Source organism: Physeter macrocephalus, chromosome 8 (assembly GCF_002837175.3).
Source record: "Physeter macrocephalus isolate SW-GA chromosome 8, ASM283717v5, whole genome shotgun sequence".
NCBI classification, from domain to species: domain Eukaryota; kingdom Metazoa; phylum Chordata; class Mammalia; order Artiodactyla; family Physeteridae; genus Physeter; species Physeter macrocephalus.
The window spans coordinates 123,925,178-123,946,914 of record NC_041221.1 but is presented as its reverse complement, the minus strand read 5'-3'; the positions used below and the strand labels follow the sequence as shown (position 1 = coordinate 123,946,914).

Here is a 21,737-nt window from a genome sequence, read left to right as displayed (position 1 = left end):
ATGTAATTTACCAACTTGTATACTTGTTTTTGTCTATTTCGCCCGCAAGAATGTAAGTTCCATGAGGGCAGAGACCCTGGCTGTATATGTAAAATGAATGAACATCAAATGAATAAGTTAATGGAGTTAATATTTAGAAGTATTAATCTCTAAGAATCCATTGTCAGTCTTTTATCTCCTACACTAGGAATAAGGTAGGATAATAATTGTCAATGAGCTGAGTATGCGCGCTGTAGATTTTTTTTCCTGTAAAATTTGAGAACTAAAAAAGCCTGCTTGCTTTCTTTCTTTGAGGGAAAATAAAATATAGATATCAAAGTTTTTTGGAAAACAAGATTATTACAATGTATTATATAAGCATTCAAGAGCTTAATCCAAGAGGGAAATTTGAGTAATACTCTTAACTCTAGTTTTTATATTGATTATAGTTTTAAGGACGCCAACTCCTTTAATTTCAGGGCATAAACGCTTAAAATAATGAAGGTATACATATAAAGCTAAATTGTAAATTGGGAGAATAATAATTGCATGATAATTTGGAGTGGCAAATTCACTTAAAATAAAATTGTTTTCTCTTACACACAATTTTTCATTTGCACTCAGGTATCTACTAAAATGATTTATTCTTAGAACTGTGTTGTTAATTATTCTGAAGTAATTATGAAGGTGCAAATTGAAAAATAGCTTTACCTCACATATTAATTTGGACGGGATTGACAGAAATGAAACAGAGAGCCTTCTTCCGAAGTCCCTTTTCTTTGGCTTTCAGCTCAGGACCTTCTCGATTAAAGTACGTGCGTTTGTGTTTTTTCTTTCCCTGTAGTTGTGTGGGATGCCGTGTCATTTGCTAAATATGTTGTGAGCCGTTATTTTCTGAGGCTTGCAGTGTGACTTTACCACTCAACTAAACAAATCATCACTTCAACTTTGACAAGAACGTCACATTTCCCTCCTACCTGCTCATCTTTCCCAGATCTTTCCCCAGGTGACCTCACAAACTACAGCGTCTGTGCCCAGGATCAGTCTAAACCCACTTGATGCTGTTTTCTGCCTTGTGGTGTTCCACTACCACACAAACCTGTTAGAGTCGCTTACTATGAAGTACACTTCTCAGCTACACTCCCCATATCAGATTTCCAAAAGCAGATCTAAATTAAAATTTAGATGAAAAATAAAATTTAGAAAATTTATGGTGAGTAGAATACATCTGCTTTTGAGAGTAATTTTTAATCTAGTTCTTTCCGTTTGTTTTTGTTTTGTATCAGAGACAAGTCAGAAAAAAAAAGGGAAGAGGATGGTTTTTTTGTTTGTTTTTTTGTTTTCTTTTGAATTTATTTTATTATTTTATTTTTTGACTGCGTTGGGTCTTCATTGCTGCACGTGGGCTTTTCTCTGGTTGTGGCGAGCGGGGGCTACTCTTCATTGCAGTGCACGGGCTTCTCATTGCAGTGGCTTCTCTTGTTGCGGAGCACGGGCTCTAGGGCGCGGGCTTCAGTAGTTGTGGCGCACGGGCTTAGTTGCTCCACAGCATGTGGGATCTTCCCGGACCAGGGCTCGAACCCGTGTCCCCTGCATTGGCAGGCGGATTCTTAACCACTGCACCACCAGGGAAGCCCGGAAGAGGATGTTTGATGCTGTTCCTTCATGTGTATCCTGGCAGGGACCCCTTTCTTCCTCACTTTATAACCTGGGTAGATTTGGGTGTATGATTGGGTAAGAGGCCATCAGGATCCAGGTGACAATGAGATCAGTAATTAAAGGGCTGGGTCAGCGTATCATTACTACTAAAGTTAGACAGGTGCATGGTCTATGTAAGCTCTTGAGAGCCTGCCTTTGATAGGGTAGTTATCATATACAGTAGATTGGCCTTTTTATGGCTCAACAAAGCCTTCTTTCTTTCTTTCTTTTTTCTTTCTAAGCTGTGTGGGTGGGAAACAGCATGAGGTTATAGAAAATGTATAGCAAAAGCAGTAGCAATGAGAAAGAATCCATAATGGGTGCACACACATTGCTGGAATATTTCCCAAGGATTTGGGGGGTGGCAGTGAGGCTTCTTTGGCAGAGGCAAAGTAGAACATGTGCTTTTCCATGTGTGAACACTGTGCTTTGAAAGGCCCTTTATGATTCACAAAAGCAGCTGCTTTTGAGCTGGTATAGCCACAGAGTTGGATATTCACTTAAATAGGTGTATTGCAGACTCCTGACATCTGTTTTGGAGATTTGGTTAAGTGTTGGGAATTTGCTTACTCACTAGTGACATGGAACAAGTATTCCTCATTAGAGTGTGGGATCCTTTGTTCATTTCTTTAGGGTTTGTGGATCAAAGCTAACAAGAAAAGACTTAAATTTTAAATAGTCATTTGCTATGTTACATACACACATAAATCTGCAATGATGGCTTTCTTCTTAATTATAAAACTATGGATGACAGTTTTACTTTGCCTAGCAAATCAACTTTCCTGAGTTACTTTCAGACATATTTTGTTGTATTATAAGGCCTTCTTGCTCAGTATTTGTAATCTTATTGTGCACTGTTTTTTGGTGGGCTTTAGTTTTACCTAACAAATCCTGTGGCTCTGTCTTTTTGTACACTTCTGTTGCATTTCTGAATGTTAGTTTTTGTCTACTTTTTTATCATCATTAATAAGTTATTTTCACTTTTCCAAGAATTTCAAACCTAAATAATACCAGCAGTGTTGTTTCTTGTCACTTTCAACAAGAATCATTTGTGTCCAGTTCTTCAAACAAGATAAGTAACTAGGACATGATTCTTTTACTTTTTGCTCATTAGTTTTCAATTTATTAGATACTGACATAGTGTGGCATTTTCACATTTTTTTTTAAAAAAAGGTGAAAGCTTTGTTTTTAATGGGTTATAACTATTATTATGTTTCTAAATGACAAAGCAAAAAAAGATTACCACCAAATAAGATTAGTGTGGATATCTTGAACTAGAAATCATTTGAAATGTTTCACAGCTATACCTTGTGCTAAATATAAAAATAATTGTATTTCCCATGTGTGAGCATTAAAAGACCCAGTTGGAAAGTCACATAGTATAGCAAGTAGGTCACTATTGATGGTAGGACATGAGACAGGAAATGTCACAGCTAAGATTAGAGGCCCAAGCAATATGTCTCGACATGCTTACTGCATTGTTCATCCTAAGAAGTGGAAGAACTCAACAGGGTATAACTAACTTTAGCCCAATTTGAAAGTATTAACAAGGATAGCCTTTTAATCTGTCATTCCCATTTGTTTTTAGATAACTCACTTTCCCAGTTGGGCAAAATAATTGAACTGCTTGGGTCTGCACATTAGCAGACCTCTGAATACCAATTAAAATGGTACCCTTCACATTCTAGAAGTATAAATGGGAAGCGATAATCAGCTATATACAGTTATAGGTATAGATTTACCTGGTGGTTGAAATTCCTAACAAGGAGTAAGCAGCCAGTTAAAAGTGAATTCTCTTAAAATCTCATTTATCCTAATATTTGAATGTGAAGTACTATTATATATGGATATGGGAGCAAAGTACACTTTTAGGGAATCCAGTTGCTTTTTACTTTTATTTTGGGGGTAATATGAGGAAGATTTAATATTTATATGTGGGAATTTTCACCACAGAAGATACCTAACTTTGCATACATTTGCATATTCTAATTTTAACAAAAGACTAGGAAAAAAAGCAGTGCTTTCCTGCATCTGCCCCATACCTTGTTTGGGGGAGCCAGACCAAGATGGAGCCTTGGGTTCTGAGAGAAACCATCCCCTCACGCTAGATTAAGCAATGGAACGCAAGCACAGAGAGCCGGCGGTTATTTGGATGAGCAGATGGGGGCATGCCGAGATGATTGAATGTGAGTCTGTCTTTAGAGCACCGAGGATTCATTCACTTCCAGCACAGAGTCCTTCACAGGAGTACCCTGGCTCATGGATTCCATGTACTCTGCATAGAGAGTTTCACTGCTTGAATCTCAGAGGCCTTCCTAGGCTCACCTTTTCAAAGGTCATTAATGCAGATTAAAACACTTCACTTTGGGGGCTTCCCTGGTGGCGCAGTGTTTGAGAGTCCGCCGGCCGATGCAGGGGGCGCGGGTTCGTGCCCTGGTCCGGGAGGATCCCACGTGCCACGGAGCGGCTGGGCCCATGAGCCATGGCCGCTGAGCCTGTGCGTCCGGAGCCTGTGCTCCGCAACGGGAGAGGCCACAACAGTGAGAGGCCCGCGTACTGCAAAAAAAAAAAACAAAAACAAAAAAACTCCACTTTGAACTAGGATTATTTCATGCAAGTTATAACTTTCAAGAGGTGAGCTGAGTGGTTTGGAGGCTCAATGAAAAGAAAGTATTTTGACAGTGTTTTTTAGTCTTTATTCCTTCTCCAGCTTAAACACAGAGCCTACATTTTCATTCCTGATCCAGATAGGGTATGTTCAAAAAGGGTTAGAAGCACAGCTCTCACAGACATCCCTCTGGAATGAAAATTCTGGGAGTGGTTTCCATTTGGCAGGAAGAGGTCTGTTGGATTCTGATTGAAGCAAACACAAGTGATGTGGCAGTTGGGTCTGGCTGCACCATTGTGTGTGCCAGGTTCTTGCCCACAATGAAGTAAGCTGGTTGTGAGCTATAAAGTTAGCTCATTTTCTAGGCCTCTGTCAGTTGACAGATGTTGGTGGGAACATCCTAGAAAATATTTAGGAGTGCCTGAAATAGATTTGTGCTTTGAAAATCTTTGAAAAAATCCCTTTCTAGTTTCAAAAATGTATGAATAACTAATAAATATTTAAATCTTTATGTGCCTTGTAGAACTCCTTACCACCCTATGAAAATGGTTATCTAATTTTAGTTACTGCTATGAGATTTCTCTTTGATGTCAACGTAAGTGACCAGTAGGCCAGGTGCCCCATTCTTCTTTGACCCTAGTCAGAACCCTGAGCCTGGGTCTGGCTCTGCCTCTAACAAGAGGTGGATATGCAGTAAGTCCCCAGGCTCCTTTCTGAGCCTGATGTCTCTCTTCTAGAAACGGAACAAAAAAAAATGGACCATTTTTATGGACTTGTTCCAGTGTTAATACTCTATGATTATATTCACCTTTCAAGACCGTTTATTTTTCCTATCTGTAGGGAGAAAGATGTAAAATTTTCTGGTTGGCAACTTTTAATTGTAAGGGCAGTGCTCACCAGTTTCTGGTTGGCTGTTTGAGTTCCTAGTTTGGCTGTTTCTTTTACCTGTGTTATATGGAAGAGCTCAAATACAATTTGTCTGATCACAAATTCCAAGCAAGATTAACCAGTAGGTTTCATACTTTAATGCAAGAAGGGCATAAACAGGGGGATGGGGGTGGGTATGGAGGGTCTAGGTTCACAGGAAAATAAAGAGAGGGAATCCAGTATGCAAACATGTAACAGGAACCCAGTCAAGATTCACACAGTTAATAACCTCTGTCCCTTCATATAGGAAATATAATACCAGTGCTTATAAACCTGTGTGCAAGGAAGTAGCACAAATAAAAGCTTCATTTATAAGAGCCATCTTGTCACTTTCTAAAAAGCCTACTGAAAAGCGTATTACATAATTTTAACTGAGATACATACAACCCTTTATTATCTTAGGCTTTCTGATGATAGTAGATAATGTTGGTGGAATCTCTAAAATATAGAAAACAACTTAGATAGGATTATTTTTCTTGTTGTCTTTCTTTTCGTTAACAAAACTTTCTTTCTGAAGAAAGAAAGCCTTAATTAGTCTATATTATAATAGACTATAACTTAATAGCCTATAGTCTCTACACTGTCCTGTCCTCAAATACAGACATAAGCAATCAAGGTTAATTTCCTAAGAGTGACTTATCCTTAGCTTTCGTGAAAGACTCTGGTTGTGAGAGGAAAGGAATTAGAGGCTTTGTAATCTCCTTCTTGGGTGTTCTCAAAGAACAGAAGAGAAGCTAATTTTCATGGAGGAAATTTGACTGGACAAAATTCCAAAGACTGTCTTTTGGTCCTGTCTTTCTTTCTTTCTTTTTTCTGGCCACACCACATAGCATGCGGGATCTTAGCTCCCTGACCAGGGATCAAACCCGTGTTCCCTGCACTGGAAGTGTGGATTCTTAACTACTGGACCACCAGGGAAGTCCCTGTCTTTCTTTATTTTAAAACCTACCTATGTTCTTGTAAGTCAGTCCCTTAAGAGATTTTACTTAAGGGTAACCAGGTCTTGCCGCTGTACAAATAATTTCTCCTAGATGTTTATGTCTGTCCTTTCAGACTCTTGAAATAGGCTTTGGTCTCTGAACTGGGTTGTCTGGCCCACTGCCTGGTAGATGACTGTTACCACTGGCCACAGAGAACACACTAGACTTCTGGAGCTCCTGCCCCTCAGCATGGCAAATGTAGAAAACCACATTCAAAGAAAATAATCCAGGTGCTAACAGATTCTAAAGTTAGAAAACTTAGCCCTTCCACATAATAGAATACAATTTGTTTCTTCTTCCCACACAAAATGGAGCTGTCCAGAACAACCATGAGAACATCTGACCCCATCACATACTTCCCACTTGCAGCTGTCAAGGCCTCCAAGTGAAATTTGTGTGTGCTGAATAATTTTGCCTGGAGACACATCACAATCACATGTTTTAATGTTTGTGGAGGCTAAAAACTCCCAGTCCATTTGAGGAGTATGTGAACGTAGGCTAATGGGGAGACAGACACTGGCCGACCTTACCTGGTTCTTCTGGATGAATTCAACCAGGCTCTCTTCTAGGTGACAGCAGGAGAAGACTCACCCAGGTAACCTGCCTTCATTCCTCACTCAGTAGACTTCTAGATGGAGGGTTTTTCCAGAGCTACCAGGAAACATAAGTTTGGGGACTATCTAAGAGTTGTTTGAGCAGTCAATGAGAGTACCTTTCTAGCAGGACGTCCATGAATTTTGAATTTTTGAGTTGGAAATGGCACTGGAGATTATCTAGATCAGGGTTTAGAAAGTGAAATTTCTAAGATAAACCAATGGGGCATGGGAAAAAAGTACTAGAATGTCTCTTCATTTTTTATACTCCAAAAAATAAGAAAAATTAAATTTTACTACTACATATGAATTTGTATTTGTACCCTCCCCTGTTCTTCAAGTCAGGAGGCCCTATATTCTGAGGGAGGAGTAAGTTTCCCTCAACATACAAGGGTTGACAATGATCCCCTCACTTGTCTACAGCATGTTGCACTGTATTCATATGTGTCCAATTAAGTTATTCTGCAGAATATTATTAGTTTCAATTAAACTAGCTTTCAACAATAACAATAACCACCCCCCCCCAAAAAAAAAAAACAGGGCAAGTAGCTTAAAAAGATTCTGGCAAAAACAAAATATGGATTAAACATATCACTAATTGTGTAAGCAATCACAAGGAAGCAATATGAGGATGGAAGAGCTGACACTTCATTCTAGGAGAGGCTCTTTGTTAGCTGCGTTGTGAGTTAAAAACAACGGTACAATCAGTTCTGATCAGAACTCAGCCCTCAGATCTCAAAATTATCAGGACAAATAACTGAAATACAGACTTACATCTACTATCATTAAGAATGAATACTTTAGAAGGAGGTGTATACTTTGCCTTGAGAAATTTCCTAATGATAATATGAAGGTACCATGATTAGCAAAACATGGAGGATAACCTCTGCAACTTTTTTTTAACCAATGTTTAAATTCACCTACTAATCTTTATGAAATTTCATCAAACTAAAAGGTGGTTTGAACCTCTTTTGACGTTTTTTACTTGTACCCAAAAGTAAAAAAGCTACATATCTTTAGGAAACACTTGTTCTTCCTCCTAATATAAGACCAGATAAGATATGTTAAAAACAATCTATCTAAAATGATTTTCTTTGTCAAAATGCTGCTGAAAGTATTATTGAAGATATTGCTGAAATCTTGAAGGAGCAAATACCGTATTAGAACAAGTTATGGGGAGCAAAAGACTTGTTCTACATTGGTAAGATGTTAGATCTAACCTATTGTATTTGTTCATTTCTCTTTTACCAATGAAATATACTAAGTGCTTCTTTTTGGTGAGCCACCACTAGATGAGATTTATTCATAATCTTAATGAAAATGTTTTATGAAAAAACCTAAGTAGCGTTTCCTCTTAAACAGCAGCTGTTCCTTAGAAAAGGATTGTAGGGTAAGGTTACAAGAGAGAAATTCATTCACTGTATCATTCATAAGCAAGCTAGTGCAGCCAAGTTGTTGAAACCAGAGGAACACAAAATGCTGCAGGATGCTACTTTGTAGTTAATTTTATAAAAACAAACCTTTAATACACCATATAGCAGAAGCCATACGATATTTTGTATAAGGTTAAGAAGGGACCATGAAACCTCACAGAGGTTTGCTGGTTATCTTGTTGAAAAATACTTGAGGGACTTCCCTGGTGGCGCAGTGGTTGAGAGTCCGCCTGCCGATGCAGGAGACACGGGTTCGTGCCCCCGCCAAAAAAAAAAAAAAAAAAAACTTGAGATGTCAAACTTACCGATAAGTTATATTCATTTTTCTTTGTATGAAAAGGAAATGGTTTCATATTTTGTTGACCACTTCTGTGATAATAAGCAACTTCAGTAGCATGCTACTTAGAGCTCATTTTTTTTTAAAAGCATAATTAGGGCTTACCTGGTGGCACAGTGGTTAAGAATCCGCCTGCCAACGTAGGGGACACGGGTTCGATCCCTGGTCTGGGAAGATCCCACATGCCGCGGAACAGCTAAGCCCGTGCGCCACAACTACTGAAGCCCGCGCGCCTACAGCCCGTGCTCCACAACTAGAGAAGCCACTGCAATGAGAAGCCGGTGCACCGCAACAAAGAGTAGCCTCCACTCGCCAGAACTAGAGAAAGCCCCTGCGCAGCAACGAAGACCCAACACAGCCATAAATAAATAAATAAATAAATTTTTAAAAAGTAAAAATTAAAAACATAATTAATTTTTCCTCTCAAAATAAAGGTATCATTTTAAGACAAAGTAAGAAAATAACTGAATTTTAAAGAAACTCTTATTTATAGAGAGAATATTGTGAAAACAGAGTTTGGAAATGTTTGTTGTATGTGATTTTATTGCTTAAAATTATGACAGCCATTAAAACCCACCTATGTAAAATAAATGGAACTTAAAACTAGACCTTCAAATTAACACATCACAAATAATTAAATCTAGATTTTCAACACGAAGTATGTTCAGTCACATTACTCTCGATAAAATGACAATTGTTCAGTAAGATGAAAAGGGTTTTTTACTCTTAGATGTAGTTAAAGAAAATAAATATTTAAAGTATTGCTTATTTCATATTTACCTTGTACATTTGTCATTTTGATGTTTGTTTTATCATGGACCTAATATAGTACATGGGTACATATCTAGTACATGAGCATGGTATGCACGTTCAAAAGCTTTTTAGTGTTGGAATTCATGATTCAATAATTTTGGAAACTACTGATCTAGGCTAAAGATTTTTAAACTTTTGGGAGCAGAGAACAGTCACAGAGTCTTTGAAACAATAAAAGATATGTACCCTCTTCTCAGAAAAATTATACACATACTCTGCCAAATAAAATTTTGCCCAGAATTTCAGGGCAGTCACATGCCCACCGATGGTTACTGTCATAGACTCCATTCAACCCCCTGGATAAGGACATGAATGACCTAAGGAGTTATGTGACTTACCCATGGTCACACAGTGACATAATCTGACCTTTCAATAAAGACTTCCTGAGCATATGTCATTCTAGGCTTTGGTCTGGTTGCTGAGGATGCAAACATGAGGATGGAACTCTAGTTGGGCTCCCAAGGAATTCACAAGTTCACTGGTGACTCCAATATGCAACAAATAATCCAAATACAATTTATGTCTAGGAGAAACTTGTTTGGCATTAAATGACACCAGCTGTGTGAGGGCATTATGCTGAACTCCATAGGAAACGCAGAGATGGGCAAGACAACCCTTGCAGAGAATCAAGTCCCAATTACTTGCTCCAGCTTCCAATTCTTTTTCTAATGCACCTTTTATACTGCTGAACCCAGTGATGCTACTCATTGGGGTTTTGCAGCTTCGTGCTCTAAATGATGATGTACAAATAAAGAGGTGAGGCAGCGGGTCACACGCCTTCCTATCTCTAAGCAACCGAAAGCTCTCTTTTTGGGTTTATGTGCACTAGGATGCGCTTCTTTGTCTGTGCAATGGAGAAACGAACTCTTAGATAAATTGGCAAATGGAAGAAAACAGGGAGTAATAAAGGAAGTATGGAATTTTATAAGCTTCATGATCTCCTTCCCCAAAGGCCTGAATGTATGTGATAAGGTAGTAGAACAAATTCCTGCCGAGTCTGAATTTATTCCTATAAAAAAGGGAATGATAGGAATAAAGTAGATGTAATTTTTTTTCTGCCTGGGTCATTAGTTAGTAATATTCTTGAAGGTGATGTGTAGAGTTTTTCCTACAAACATCGTGCTCTGTGTAGGGACTAAAAATAAACAGAGCTGCACAGGGAAGTAGGCAAGCATTATTGATCTCTGTCAGGCCAATTCCACTTTCATGTTTGTAAAAGGCACATCCTAATGTTGCAAACCTATTTATAGGGAACAGTTCATTCATTGCTGTATATGGATGATAGAAACAAGGTGAATTGTCAGGTAAATTTTGGTTTACATTGGGAAATTGAACTAGAAGGGATCTCGTTTGGAATTAGTGAAGAGGGATCATCCCCTGTGTTCCTGTGGAACAAAGGAAAGAACCATGGAGTCCAGTGTCTGGAGCTCCCAACCTAAGTGGGGCCTCCAGTTGGAGTTCGCCCCCTGGCTGCACCCAGCCTCCCTCAGCCGCAGCCCCCCACCTCCCCATCCTGGGAGCAGGGGCTAAAAGCAAAGAGGGTGCCTCCCAGACCCCTCCTGCCCTTCAGTCCTTCTAGCAAGTTCTATTCCCTGCTGGTATTGACCATGCTTGTGTGCACATGTGTATGCACATGTGTTTGTGTGCACTCATGCATACCTGTGTATGAATGGAATGTTTTGTGGGATCCTTTTTTGACATTTGGTTCTCCATTCATTTTTGGTAAATTTTTGTAATTTTTTTTCTCTCCACTCATTTCCTACCAGAGTTATTTACTCCTCTAATACCCCCAAACCCTTATTTTTCCAGTTTCCTTCCACCCCGCTCACCAAGCTTCCACCCTTGGTCTTCTTTTTTTCTTTTTTGTACAACTATCAGTTCAATTCAACAAGCATTGAGTGAGTGCTGGGCATCTTTGAGGCTTGAGGCTAAAGAGAGACAAATAAGACAGAATCTTCATCCTTAAGCTGCTCAGTCCAGTAGGACATGTGGTCTATGCTCTGCCCTCTTCCCTCTGCTCTAGTTATTGATCGCACCCTCCAGGCAGAGTTTCCTGCCAGCATACTCCACTGTAGTAAGAGCAAAGCATTGGTTCAGTAAAAATGAATTCCGTCTTAAACATCCAGTAACTTCTGATTTGTGAAAAGAACTGGGCTTGTAGGAAGGGGCTCAACCCCCTCAAAATGTGATATAAGAAGGCGTTGGATTCTGTGTGTTAAAAATGCCTAAGGGATGCTAATGAGCCTGACCACCTTCTAAACCTCTGCAGCGATGTTGTTTCACCTGAGGGCATGGCTATCCAGGCTCTGGGAAATGGCCTGGTGATAGTTGTCACTCTGATATGGTGGTCTTAGTGCTAATGCAACACTGGACTGCTAAAATAACTAACCATTTTAAAATCAGTACCAAAAACAGACAAGCAAACCAAGCCTGACTAAGCCTGGTAACAGTTTACTCCAGTTTGAGTCTGGTAAAATTGCTTTCCATCATCTCTGTGTCCATCTCTTCCCTTTAGATCTTTTATAAGATCCTCTGCCCAACCAAATACAACATCAGTTTATTTTCAATGAAAGAGACACCAAGAATAGTGACAGGCAGTAAGTACATCTTTCACAGTAACAAAACTATGCCAGTTGTATATAGGCCAGACTTCAAACAAACGGTAGGGAAGGAACTTGAAAACTAATAAACATTTTAAATATAACCCTCATCTCTATTCCTCAGTCTTCTGATAATCACCAGACAAATGCTATCAGGGCTCGGATAATGTGAGCTCTTTACCCTTCAAGGCCTTACTGTGTGGCTGGAATTCTTGACTGGTTTCATCACTCATGACAGGGTTAACATCTTTCTGGTGGCTGGGTATTGTTCCCAGCTTCATTCTTGAAATCCTTTTGCGCCCTGTCATTCTTCGCTAAGTGTACTCAATTCTTCCTTGGTCTACCTCTGTTTCTCATTCCATACCCTCTGGAACATGTCACTATGTGTAGTGTCCATTCTGTAGTGTCTCTGAGTGGCATGTATCCACATGATTACAGCTGTCTTCCTGGAACCTTATATACAGTCATTCATTCTTGCCTTTTTCAAAGAGGAGTGATGCTTTGAGGTCACAGGCACTGCCAAATCCAAATTATTCCTCATCCTCCTGCATGTTAGATCACTGCCCAGCATTCCAGACTAATAAAAGTTGCTGCGACCAAATTCACCACCATTTCCTTGCATATTATAGGCACCCTGATCACTGGCTGTTGCGTGGCAAATAGATTGTACATGGACAAAAGGGGAAGCAAGGCAACCAATTAGGAGATTACCGTAGTAATTCAGATGGCTTGAGTAAGGTGACAGCAGTGAGGCTGGAGAGAAGTGTATAATTTCAAGGTGGCAGAACACACAGGACGTGAAAGTGAATTGAATATGTGGGATGAGGAGTGGAATAGAAGCATGATGCCTCCTAAGTTTTGGGGAGAAGGAAGTTAATGAGGGAGGTGTGCTAAGGGGGGGCGGGAATAGAGATAGCCCAAAGTTGGTTAAATGATGTTAAGGATCTCTTTCAATTCACTAGTGAGAATTTGACTTAAGATCATTAATATTGAAATATATGTACTAGCCTCTTGAAATCTATAAAGTTTAGAATGACTCTAAGGCATTGTTTTTATTTTGCTTTTGTTCCATAAGATGGCTTCCATGAAGCGGGCTGATTTCTACACAGTGTGGGGCATTAGTAATGGGTAAGTTCTTTGAGGGTGAGAGCAGTGCCTTATTTGTCATGCCTTCCGCACTAACAGTCTTACAATCATATGTTTTTGGTATGTCTGTTGAAACAAATAAATTAGATTGCATATTTGATTTATAGAGAACTTCACTATCTGGAAACAAATAGCATGACTTAAAAATACATCTCCTTGAGGGGGAGTGCTGCCCCCCGAAGCAGCCAGGTGCCAGAGGACCAGGGGCTGAATCAGCTGGGAGGCATTACTGCAAGGGGACTGGCTAGGCAGAAGCCGTAATGGGGTAAATTTATACCTGGGCATAGAATAGTGAGGGCCAAATCTGCAAGTCAGTGACAGGGTAGCCTTCAAGAACAAGGATTAAAGTTTGGAGCTGGGAGGCCCAGGATGTAGGTCACGTCATCCAGGACTTTGCCCTGTAAATAGCCTCCCTGTCCCCAGGGTGCAGGCAGTCCAAGAGGTTGTGCTGGGCTGGCTGGTTCTAATGGGCTCACTGAAAGCTGGTCTGGGCCTAATTGCCATTAAAATGGGCATTGTATAAGGAAAAAAATTCTGCCATCTGGAAAAAGGAAGAAAATGGACCCATTTTCTGCATCATCTACATTAGATAAAAACTTCATATCCCCATTGGCAATATTTTATGTGTTTGCCCCGACTGAGGCCTATAGCTCACAGACCTGCCAGTATTATAGGATCAATATAAAAATTCCTGTTGTTTTGCTGACGTAGGTATTCACTGAGGGATTATTTGGGAAACAGACCTGAAAAGCAATTATGTGGCAAGTTCAATATGCTAGTTCTCCTTGAGAGGGGTTGCTGAGAAAGAACCTTCTGGGAGCCTCTCTGGTTTCTTGGCATGTATGCATTCCTCCTGATGTCTTGTGGCATGTGGTACTATTTCTCCCAGTTCTTAGTTGTTGTTTTTTTTACTTCAGTCCATCACTTTGAAGCGTCTTTAGGTAACATCCACAAATATTTTGGAGCTTGTTCTTTTAACCACAAATCTTTATAGCTTTTCAATTTGTTTTTTGTTTGTTTGTTCGTTTTTTAATTTTTATTGGAGTATAGTTGATTTACAATGTTGTGTTAGTTTCGGGTGTACAGCAAAGTGAATCGGTTATACATATAGTCACTCTTTTTTAAGATTCTTTTCTCATATAGGTCATTACAGAGTATTGAGTAGAGTTCCCTGTGATATAGCTTTTCAATGTGTTTTGGGATTGGCACGGAGGGAGTGGTGCAGGGGAACATATGAGACTTTGTTTAAAAAAATGGCTTTTCTCAGGTTGATAGCCAGGGAAATATGTTTGTTGTCCTCCTGGCATAGAGTTTGAAGCATTCATGAGGTTCCCTTCTCTCCACCCTGTTCTTGACCTTCCCCCACCTCATCTTCCCACCTGTTCTCCCCACTGTGAGAAAATACGTTTGTGGTCATCTCCACCTGATGGCTTTCGTGTGTGTGGCCTTGGCCGTGGAATGCTGAATGTTTGCACTGGGCTCGCCGAGAGCCAAGTCGAGAAAGAAGCATGTTGGTGTGAGGCCAAGTGCCCTTCTAGTGTGGCTGCTCCAGTTTCATCCCTGACCCAAGCTGGAGTACATTTTCCAAGTTGAGGGAGGCCAAGGAGTGGCTTGAAAAGGGAGCAGGAATTTTGTACTTTATTCTTAGCTACAAGAGCAGAATTCTGCTCCACCATAAGTCAGCATTTTTTGCTTTCTGATCCGCCGGGCCTGGCTGATTCCTGGTTACCAGGCTCACTGGCTGCCACATGGGCCACTTGGAAGCTGCTGCTTTTGCACTTCCACGCTCCCTCCTTCCCCTGCACATGACGTTTTCTCACTTCTTTTGGGACCTAAAATAAAATAACCCACCAAGGCCCAAGATTTCCCATGTTTTGAGACATATTATTTCCTGCCATTCAAGAGATTGTTTTATAATGCCAGCCAGGAGAGTTTTTAGGAATAGGCTAATATTATTCTGGTTTTTCTCTTAATATTTCCTCATTTGTTCTTAGATTGCCAAGAGCCTCCAATGGATTTCTGTAATAAAAGTGCTTCAGTATTTTCTTTCTAGTGATAAACAATCAGCCGAATATTTATTATGATCATTTTCTAAGGTAACTGGCAGTGTTTCTTTGCTATATTGATACCATAGCACAAATGGTGAATTCCCTGACAACAGTAGCAGTTAAGCCTGGGTTGGTCAGATGTACTAAATGAACACAGAGAATTATTGCTCATCTCACATAATTTCTCCAGAGAGAGAGGGAGGAAGTCTGAAAAAATGATAATCTTACCAAAAAATAAGGTATCCAGTCATCTTGGCTAAACTGGCATTTAGAAGAATAAACTGAATAGGTTATTCTACTGTTTCCATTAGAAAGAGAATCTGAATCCACAGGCAAGACTGTCCTTAGTCCCCTGGCCCCTTCCACTTTGGGGTACCAGTGATGGTGAGAAATAGTAAGACTGTTGATCAGGGCAGAGATCTACCTCTTCCTACTCCTGTCCCCACACTTGCAAAAAGAGGACAGTGTTTCTGGAGAAACTTCTTGGGATAGAGCACTAAGCAAATACATTGATAAAGAACAATCCTTTAAAAGGGACGTCGGCTAGTCGAATATTATTCATATATGTGGCAAAGCTTTTTTACCTCTGACAAAGAAAAGGAGAGGAGAATTTGTTTTAAAGTGCCTGTGTACATGCTTAAAGCATGCGTGTGTGTTGGGGGGTGGTCGGTGGGAGGGAATTCCTTAGTAGTGTTGTCTCATGACTAAGTCTAGTTCATGGGTCTTGGTCCAAGTAGCTTCAGTCTTTAAAGTCTTTGATGGAAAGATATTGCCATTGTGATTGAGAGGGGTTGGAATTTTCAGATCTTAGAATTCTTTCTTGCTTCCAGTGCTGATGAGATCCAAAACAGAAATAAGAAGGGCAAATGCCTGTATGCCAAGTGAAGGGCTCACCATATTGTTTCCTTGTTTTCTCATTGTTGCCCTATCCTTGCTTCTTCTGCTTCACCAATCCAAACCCTAATCCGTGCCTCCACCAGGAAGTCTTTTCTGCCTGGCTTTCCCACACATTCACATCATGTCTGTTGTGTTTCTGTTGGTCTTAACTTGATGCTGCACTCTGCTGTTGGCTGCTCAAGGATTGAGACAATGACATATCCACTAACCACTTTTAAACCGTTTAATAGTTATTGAAATGAACCTCTAGTCTCTGTATTGGCCCTCTAACAACAGTAGCCAGTGGTCTTCATATTAAATTGCAAGTCAGCCCAGGAACTATTGTAAGTATTCTTTAATACTTTATGTGATCATGATTATCATCATCTGCACAAGTAGTTAAAAATAAACTCCGTTATGACGGGTATAAATTGAACAGTAAATTTTTCTCTTTCTCCTACCCTCACTTTTCACTCTCCAGATGTAACCAACGTGAACAATTTTTATGTATCCTCCTAGAAGTTTGTGTGTGTATGCAAATATAAAAGGGAGTCCATTATACATACTCCTCTGTACCCTGATTTTTAAATAACATGAGTAATTTATCCTAGAGCTCTTCCTATCTCTTCACACTATTTTTTTTCTTACTGACTATAATATCCCATTATGTAAATAATCAATTATCGATTCAAGCAGTTCCCTGGTTTTTTTGTTAAGTTTACTTAATTGTGAAGGGCCTGAGTATTTTTTCAAACTTATTTAATTAATTTATTTTATTTTTGGCTGCATTGGGTCTTCGTGGCTGCATGCAGGCTTCCTCTAGTTGCAGCAAGCAGGGACTACTCTTCGTTGCGGTGCGTGGGATTCTCATTGCGGTGGCTTCTCTTGTTGCGGAGCACAGGCTCTACGCATGCGGGCTTCAGTAGTTGTGGCACGTGGGCTCAGTAGTTGTGGCACACGGGCTTAGTTGCTTGTGGGATCTTCCCGGACCAGGGCTCAAACCCATGTCCCTTACATTGGCAGGTGGATTCTTAACCACTGTGCCACCAGGGAAGTCCTAAGCAGTTCCCTGTTGATGAACATTTAGATGATTTTCATTTTCTTATTAGTAATGACAATTCCACAATGAAGTTTCTCCTGCATTCATTATTAGTGTTTTTTGCTAACACCACTCCCCAAGGAGATTAAAGATCCTGGATCCATACCCCACTGGAGAGGAACAAGTGCTCCACCCCATCTAAAAGCCTGCCACCAGTGTGCCCTCTTCTCCCTTTCCTATTCGTTTTATTTATTTATTTATTTATTTTTTGCGGTACACGGGCCTCTCACTGTTGTGACCTCTCCCGTTGCGGAGCACAGGCTCCGGACGCGTAGGCTCAGCGGCCATGGCTCACGGGCCCAGCCGCTCCGCGGCATGTGGGATCTTCCCAGACCGGGGCACGAACCCGTGTCCCCTGCATCGGCAGGTGGACTCTCAACCACTGCGCCACCAGGGAAGCCCTATTCGTTTTATTTTTATTTTTCTCTCACCTCTTCATAACTCGACACTCGGCCACAAGCAATCCACTTAAACGAGGGTCCCCGCTGAAATAAATGCCGTTTGAACAAGGACGGTAACTTAAGTACATGAAGCTGTAGTGTGTGAGAGAATAGGGTACTTTGGGATTCATGGAGAAATGGAGCCCCAAGGCCTTGAGACATGGAAATTCCAAAAGAAGTTTAAATAGTCCTGGTTTTCAGGCTCCAGGATGCCAGCTGATGATAACCAGCTTAAACAAACATGCACTCACAAGACCCTTTATGCAAAGTAGTTCCTCAGCCTGGACTGTCTGCAGTCCCAATCTTCTTCATCCTTCAGGGGCCCAGCTCAAACTCCACGTTCCCAGATTGTTTCCCCTCCCCCTTGCTGCTTTAGCACTATATTTCAGCCTCTGCTTATAACACATCACGCTCTGCCTTCCATGGGAGGTTTTGAAGAGCTGATGTAGGCTGCCCAAAAGCCTGCATCTTTGAATTTCTCATTCTGACTGCCTTTAGCATTTATTTCCATATAGCAGATTTCTAATAAATGTTTTTACTGGGAGAAGGATAGAGAGGAAATAAAGCCTAGTTTCAAATCATAGCCATTCAAAATGGAGACAGTATATTATGGTCATGGCATCCAGAAGAAAATTAAACAAAATCCTTTGAATGTCAAGGACATAAATACTTTCGGGCCGAAAACAATTCTGTACAAGTAATCTATAAGAATATCACTGAATTAGGGAAGTCTCTTTTCTCTGTGTTATGTCTGGTCAGAATAATAAAGATTAATTTGCTTTATCATCGAAAACACAAACACAGGGAAGGCTTGAATTCTCAGTCTGAAATAACTTCTTGACTCCAGTGATTGTAAAAGCAGTGACATCCAGGCAGTGAGAACTCTAGGCAAAGCAAGGTAGGAACATATGCAGCACCCTGTAAAATCAACAGCACCTTCATGTCAAAATGTCAGAAGCTCTCTCATGAAGTACAGGCTTGAAAACATCCTAAATGAGTAACCCCAGACGCAGTGGCATGCTGGCACGTGGCTTTATTGATTTACATATTAGTGCCTTATATAAACTATGTGTCCAAGAGTGACTGAGTGCCTGGCTTCTGAGCATCACCAGATCCAGCTTGGGAGAAGACCTCGAGATCTTAATGTAGGCTGGAAGTTAATCAGCTGTTTTGAAGGCTGCCTTTCTTAATCACTGAGTATTTTCTGCTGAGATTTTGTATTCAAGTTGGGTTTATTGAGGTATAATTTACATACAGTAAAATTCACTTTAAGTGTACAGAACTATGCATTTTTAACAAATACGTACAGTCATGTAACTACTACCATAATCAAGATATGGAACAGAGCCATCATCCCCCAAAATTCTCTCATGTCTTTTTTTTTTTTTTTTTTTTTTTTTTTTTTTTTTTTTTGGTGACTACTTTTGGTAGTTGAGATTTTATTTCTCATGCCCTTTTACAGTCAACTCTTCCTTTCACTCCCAGCCCCTGGCCACTACTGACCTGTTTTCTGACCCTATAGTTTGGCCTTTTCCAGGATGTTACATACTTGGAATCAGATGGTATGTAGCCTTTTGAGTCTGGTTTCTTTCATGCAGCATAATATATTTGAGATCCGTCCATGTCGTTGTGTGGATCAGCAGTTAGTTCCTTTCTATCCCTGAGTAGTATTCTATTGTATGGATATACTACAGGTTATCTCTTCACCAGTTGAGGGACGTTTGGGTTGTTTCCAGATTTGAGTCATTATGAATAAAGTCACTATAAACATTCACATACCATTTTTTTATGTGAACATATGTTTTCATTTCTCCTACGTAAATATTAATACCTAGGTGTGGGATTGCTGGGTTGAATGACAGGTGTGTGTTTCATTCTTATAAGAAACTGCCGAATCATTTTCCAAAGTGGCTGTTCTATTTTGCATTCCTATACTATTCACTAAGAAATTTCTAGAATTAAGGCTACATCTACACCATCTTAGGTCACTTCAGTAGGATTATATATTTCAGGTGGACTGAAAGTCGCTTCAGGGTGTCCACGAAGTCGTTCTGCTTCAGCTGTGGGTGAGTCGAGAGGAAGGAAGAGAAGTGGAAGAGGATTTAGACCATATCTCAGTGGGTTAAGCTTTTTATTTATACAGAGAATTTTTTTTTTTTTTCTGCCTGAAAATGATTACAGTGAGTGTTTGGCTGCTTGGCAAGACACTGACCTGATATTCAGGGGAGATTAGAGCAGCTTTGCAGATAAGCTCAGAAAATCTAATGGGCCACTAAGTCATTTCCCAGGCCTTTTGGGCAGTCACCAGTGTCCTGGTGTGATGATATCTGATCACCTCGAACACTGGGAACCCGAAGATGGCACATCTTTTAAGGGTGATTTTCCAAGTTTTATTCAAATTATCAATTGCCTAATAACTGATTTAGCACCTCACCTAAACGCTTTCAGATTCTGACCACTGGAGATACTTTGCTCATAAGGCTTCTTATCATCTAGATTTCATATGGTTGGTATAAGGGGATTATGGATTTGGCCTCTACCACTGGCCTTGGAACCTCAGCCCGAATTCAGGAGAGCTGTATCTGTCTGCTCTCTGGCTCTTGGTGCCATCAGCACTACTGGACTCAACAGGAAGATGAGTTCAAAGGCTGTTTGGGTTGGAGGCCTCATCCTCCTACAGCCTGTTGTGGGTCACGGTGGTTTGCTTTAGAATCAGCTGGGCATCAAAAACGGGAAGGAAACAAAATCAGTGACTTGTGGACCTCTGATGCCTTTTTGTAACCTTTAAAGTTCTGTAGTAATCATATCAAGCACCCTGACCTGGAAATCCAACCAGTAACCTCCAGGAACCAGTTACTTTCAGCGTTTAAGTAGGAATTAACAGAATGATCCCAACTAAGGAAAACTTTCAGCCAAGGGCACTAGACTCAGTGGGGTTTTTGTATTTTACTCACACCTTCTACTTGAATACAACAGAAAGGAGATGGAAAAGCAAATGGAAAATGATGATTTTCTGTCTGATTTTGCTTCAGGGGACTGTCCATTCAATGCTTGCCTGTCAGCCTCAAAGCTACCAGCTCCCCTTCCTTCCCTGAGCTCACATGCTCGGAGGTGCTGTGGAAGGTTCTGCAGCATCAGTTGGTAGGTCTTGTGTTTGCGGCTGATGTGACATTCTCCTTAGCAATGCCAGTTTGGACAGAATATTAAGGACCAATAAATATGATACCTGTGGTATCGAGAGGAAGCAGCTTGTTTTGTTTCCAGCTACAGATTTGACTGCCGGTGAACTTTTCGGAGCTGAGCTATCAGAATTCGAGAGCAGAAGAGAAGCTGAGGCAGTGTGGGGAGGCAATCACAGGTTTTGATTGTGCCACATACCCTGGGGCACCCAGCAGTTTTGCGACTGTTCACTCGGCATTAACTAAACCCACGGGATGGCTTTCCCTTTTATTGTCCGGGAAATTGTTTCCCCAGAGCCGCCCGCATTTGCAGCCCCAGTGAATTGCCCAACTTTGTATATTGCGCGTGGCCTGAAGAAGACCCAGTTGGCAGGCCCTGCACAGCAATTCCGAAAGGCAGTGAAGTCAATGAAAACATCTCTGGGGACCTTTGCTTGCTAGGCATATGGCGAGTTCACAAAACTAGACATTTTATCAGGCCAACGAATACATTTGCCAAGGAAAAGAATACAGTGCTAATGGATGTAGAGAGAAAAAACTCAGAGAAGCCTGATGCTGCTAAATTTCATTCTTAATAAGGCATGTTGGTATCATTGCAGAAGACACTGAGGATGAGAGCATAACATCCTAGGAAGCTGTTCATAATTATCATTGATGTGCTTTAAGTGTTATAATTAATATATTCATACTGGTTCTGTCAGTAAAACATTTCTCTCCTCTATGTGTATTACAATTTATGGTTTGCTAGGTCACAGTAGAACGGAATACTCCACAAATCTCATTCCTCAGCCAAGAGATGGTGTCAGTGGACCAGCTTATGAAGCATTTGGTCCATTTTTACACTTAGATCTATGGTGGACTAGCACTCATACACTGCCAAAATCCACGGCGTCGGGGGGAGAGGGAGGGCTACTAAAGTGTTTTTTAAAAACTTCCTTAAAAAAAACGGGCTTCCTTGGTGGCGCAGTGGTTGCGCGTCCG

At 40.5% G+C, this 21,737-nt stretch overlaps 1 protein-coding gene and 1 long non-coding RNA gene across 3 annotated transcripts in view; one reads left to right on the top strand and one right to left on the bottom strand.

Annotated features, from left to right (window-relative positions):
* MARCHF3 (membrane associated ring-CH-type finger 3) overlaps positions 1–21,737 on the top strand; it is a 151,281-nt gene that overhangs the window by 12,154 nt on the left and 117,390 nt on the right. The window lies entirely within an intron of this gene.
* Positions 19,033–21,737, bottom strand: part of LOC129392341 (uncharacterized) — a 50,651-nt gene continuing 47,946 nt past the window's right edge. The window contains exon 4 of the long non-coding RNA XR_008618111.1: positions 19,033–19,637. This is a non-coding gene — a long non-coding RNA (uncharacterized lncRNA). The remainder of the gene's footprint in view (positions 19,638–21,737) is intronic.